The sequence below is a fragment of the Mesocricetus auratus genome, unplaced genomic scaffold (assembly GCF_017639785.1).
Source record: "Mesocricetus auratus isolate SY011 unplaced genomic scaffold, BCM_Maur_2.0 Super-Scaffold_2245, whole genome shotgun sequence".
Taxonomy (NCBI): domain Eukaryota; kingdom Metazoa; phylum Chordata; class Mammalia; order Rodentia; family Cricetidae; genus Mesocricetus; species Mesocricetus auratus.
Window position 1 is genome coordinate 50,039,694 of NW_024429180.1, and position 4,961 is coordinate 50,044,654.

At 42.2% G+C, this 4,961-nt stretch overlaps 1 long non-coding RNA gene across 1 annotated transcript; it reads right to left on the reverse strand.

The window, feature by feature from the left end:
- Window positions 1–206: 206 nt before the first annotated feature.
- On the reverse strand, window positions 207–2,186 carry LOC110341032. The gene is made up of 2 exons (XR_002382910.2): window positions 2,102–2,186; window positions 207–934 (listed from the first exon to the last, which is right to left on the reverse strand). It is a non-coding gene; the product is annotated as an uncharacterized LOC110341032 (long non-coding RNA).
- Between the last annotated feature and the right edge of the window lie 2,775 nt (window positions 2,187–4,961).

The window sequence follows — 4,961 nt, forward strand, 5'->3', positions numbered from 1 at the left end:
CTTGCAGTCATTTGTCTCTGTCACTTTGTCACACCAACAGAAAGCTAAAACAAAGATCTTTCACAACTCCAGATTCCTGGGCTCTGTAACATGGCTCTCACTGGAGGCCCATACAGGCTGATAGCAGCTGGGGTCACAGAAGGTAAAATCTCAACTGGATGCAACATCAGAAACACCCACTCATATGAATTGGCAATTGAACCTTGTTTTGTTTACTTTTTATTGCAATGATAAAATATCTGACAAATGCAAATTAATGAAGGAAGGGCTTCTGGTTCATCGTTCAAGGGTAGAAACCATCCTGGTAAGGAAGGCATGGCGGCGGCAGCCTGAAGCAGGTGGTCATGGGGCATCAGCCGCTGAGAAGAGAGCAGTGAACGCTGTGTCTCAGCTCACCTCCTTTCTCTCCAGTCCAGGAACCCAGGTCATGGCAGGGTACTGTCATTTTAAGAGCTGGGCTTCCCATCCCAGTTAACTCTGTCTGAGACTTCTTTACAGATATGCCCAGAAGTTTGTTTTCTGGGTGGTTCTAATTCCCGTGGAGATGAAGATCAGTATTAACCTCGTGAAGCAGAGCCCTCTGAGCTGGGCTGTGAGCTCCTTTGCTCCTTTTATTTCCAAGTGCTTTGGGCTTTTCTAGCAGGGAAGTGGGTCTCAAAAGAACGTTCTTGAAAGAATAGCACTCCAGAGAACAGGAGAAGAGACCACACTCCACAGAAAGTCTAAGAATACCACCTGGGTTACATGCTGAAGATTAGCTGTGTCTTAAAGGACAGTCCAAATCCAAGGACTTGCAAGCATGAGGACCCACAACTGATCCACAGAATTCACACTTGTAATCCTGTACTGGGAGGTACACAGAGGATGCCTGGGGTTCACTGCCAAGCCAGTCTTACCTCTTTGGTGAGCTCCAAGCATCAGTGGAAGAGTATATCTGAAAAACAAGGTAGAAGATATCTGAGGATCTATACTCATGAGTTGACCTCTGCCTTCTACACACATGCACACTCAAACACACATGCCTCTGCAGATCAAACATAAACTCACACACACACACAAACACACAGAGTTGTTCTGGTCACTTGGGCATTTTCAAAATAGAGATGATGGTGAAATCTGCCTGAAGATGAAACTAAACAAAAGAGTGCTGTGAAACTCATGCGGATGCTGGTCTTCCCGCAACCCTGATCTGACCAAGTGTAAGAAGGTGGCCTGCAGTGTCCTCATGCTGTTGGAAGACTCCTACTCTGGGAAACACTTTCACAGAACAAGTATTCTCAATACCACATAGCACATGTGGATACTAACAAAGGTTTTTGCTTTGTATCTGAAATTCACATGCAACTGGGAACTGTGTGTTTTTAACCAACCAGAGTAACAAGCCCATAGGATAAGGGACACTGAGCACCCCCAGGAAGCCTGTTACAGAGGGTAGATGGTGAGCAGTGAGGATGGGGGAATCGTTTCAAAGAATTCAAATTCTTGTTTTGCCTCCTCAGAGGTAACCATGGAGGAAAACTGTGTAGTTAGAATCACTTCTGCAAGAGGGTTGCTCTATGCTTGAGTCTGAAAATCTAACACTGAGTAAAGGAAGAAAATGAGGCAGAAAAAATTCTATTGATACCACATTTTCCTTATACATTCTTTTGTTGTGTATGCCTAGGTTGGTTCTATAATTTAGCTATTGTGAGTTTTTCAACCATAATGAAAAACAAAATTATATCATTTGCAGGAAAATTGATGCAACTGGAGATAATCATACATGAGTACAATTAAGTCTGTCTCAGAAAGACAAATATCACATGTTGTCTCTCTTCTGTGAGTCTCAGATTTTATAGAGATAGACAAAATAAGGTCCATATATATGACACAAAAATTGAAGTAAACTTCTAGGGGACCAAGAAGACAAGAGAGGGGAGGATCAAAAGAGGGAGGAACAGGATATGAGGGGAATATGCCCAAATTAAAAATAAATTTTGAGAAAAGGTAAAATAAATAAAATTGTGGGAACAAGAAAAGACAATGAAGTATAGGGAGAGTGGGTTCACACAGAATCTCCCTTCTTCTGAGACTTCTAGTAGCCTGTTGGTGTATCCTGTACCTGAAATGTCATGTCCCCTGCTTCTTATAGGATGCAGGATGTTGGTCTAAGAGAGAGATGCTCTCGCAGCAACTGAAACCAGGCTGAAAAACAAGGAGGGATGAGGAAAAGGATGCAAAACTCAGCAGGAGACTCATTAAACCAAGAGAGGCATTTTCTGCATTTTATGAGCTCAAAGTCTGGACTAGATCACGAAGTCCAAATGACAGCACATATTTCTGTGGACACTTCTCAGTCAATGGGACCTTAAAAATCTGTCTCTTGAAGTCAGTGAGGAGATACTCTGCTGCAGCCCCATTGCTTAGCAGGCTGGGCCAGATCAAGGACCAAGAACTCTAGATTTGTACCTCTATCCTGAACACATCTCAAAAATCTCAATCCTAAGAAACCATTTAAGATGGTTCCATCCCCTTCAGGTGACAGGCTGGAAAACTGAGGCACAAAGAAGTTAATGACATTTTGGATACCACACAGCTAATGACTGTGGAAGCTAACTGACCATACGAGTTAGACATGTGCTTTGACCCCTCTGAATATCATCTTTCCCTTTTCAATACAGCACACTTTTAAAAATCAGCATCTGTGTGTTTGTCCTTTTTATCCCCTTCCAAGTAGACATCTACTTCCTCAGGTCCCCAGAAGAGGTCCATCATCTTGACTGAATTCGTATACTACATATCCCGTGTCTTAAGGGCCTCTGTTCTTACTCAGCTCAGGTCTTCACCTAGGGCCCCTTAAACTTAGAAGGGCATCACTACCACTAGCTCTTAGTGCTGGGTGACAGTGAGCAGATGGCCTGATGGAAGGACATGATGGATGCCTGTGGTGGTGTCAGTCCTCCAGGAAAGCTGCAAGACAGCCACTGCTAGATCAAAACTGCAAAAGAAATCACGGTCCTGTGAGCATTCATAGGACAAAAATGAGTGAGACAGAAGTTCAAAGCAATGAAGCAAGCCCAGAACTGATATATTTAGGTAATTTAGTATCCACAAGACCCTCTGCCTGAGAGAATCCATCCATAACCTACCTCCCCCACTCTGTCTCTCTCCTCTCCTATGTATCTTCTCTTATTCCCTATGTATGTATGTGTAGGAAACTCCCAAAACTCCAAAAGCCTTCAGTATATCCAAGTGGATCTAGGAACATCATGTGAGGCTGGGTACTAAGCTCTGAAACATATTATAGAGATTTCTAATATTTGTCTTCCTGACGGGTCATAGATTACTTAATCCTGTTCTCAGGATGGGCTCCTGGGGCTTAGGAAGGATCTGATTATATCCAATGTCAGCAAAGTGGCTCTACCATCCTACAGCTGTGGTGGGAGCAACCCCAGTTTCATCCCATCTCCAGAATCAATTTGTAAGGAGGCCAGTACTGGAATACACTCTCATTATCTAATCATCTTAACTTGCATAATTATTTCCCTCAAAGAACAATTAGCAGACATGCCTCTGGGATTTAGAATATATAGATAGCACTGGCTGATGAACAAAATAAATAAATAACTCTCTATCACAAAAGGGAAAAGAGACTGAGAAACAGAAGAGAGTAAGAGTAAAAAAGAAAGATCTGACCCACTGTGCTCTCCACAGAGACCACAAGGGACTATGGCCAAAAACACATCTGGAGTGGGAAAGCCACACTACTCCAGGACCCAGAAGAGGAGTCCCAGGAGGTGTGAACTGACTTGCTTACAAAGCCCCAGAGTGCATCTGAAGTAGGTGCCAGGCGAGTGGATATGGCAGCCCCGGGAAAAGTTAAAGTTGTAGTCAATGTGCAGAACTGGTGAATGGGCTCTGCCCCACCCTAGGTCATGGACACTTCCACTAGGTGGGGCCTCTGGTTATGTTGAACTAGAAGCACGAAGACACAGGTGCAGGGCCTGGACAAGGCTGTTACATAGGTGAGTCTTACGTTAAAAACAGAAGCCAGTAATATTGAACAAGAAGCACAAAGAACAGCAACTACCTCAGATTCCATTTCCCAGCTGCTCCAAAAATCAGAAGAGTTGGATACAGAAGGAGCAATAATAATAAGAGCAAAAGATTTTCTTCTGAAAAAAATTGAATTTCCATATCTCCTCATCTGCAATAGAAAAAAATATCTATATTCTTCTTGGTGTTTGATCACTCTACACTGAGACCCGGTAATAAATTCTCTTCCCCCAAAATGCACACACTTACATATGTACACATGCTTATACACACACATACACCCTCACACAGCACTTTCTGAACATTTTTAAAACCTTACCCTTTTTTCTACTTTTTAAATTAATGCATATTAATTGCACAAAATAATGGGTTTCATGTGACATTGCCACGTGTGCTTATTACATATTTTGATTAGAATCTTTCTCTTACGAACCTCCACAACCCCCTCCCTCTGTCCTCTCTTCCTTCTCTTTTACCCTCAATTTGAATGACAGCCTTGCAATATGTAGAACAGAACTGAATATGAGAGAAATAATCTGGAAGAAAATGCCAGAGAAGAATAAAACTTCAACAACAAAAGACCCTTTCAAATTCTGTAAGATGAGGAAACATTGCAAACAAGCAACACAGAGTAGGATGCAATTATAGAAAGGGTGGAGAGCACTCATAGAAAAGGATGAGAGCTGAAACTAAGACTTTCATAGCATCACTGAAAGACCAAAATCAAGAGATCTCCCCAAATGAAGACAAAGATGAAAAGTAGGAAATAAATTTACAGGACAAGCCAAGAGGTCCAAGAGTTATCTAGTATATACTGGAGAGGGGGGGAGGATGTAAAGCAGAAAGTAGTCACCCAATACATGCCACAAAAACATTTTCTATGAATTGAAACTGAAACATATGAGTTTCTTGATTGAAATGGCTCA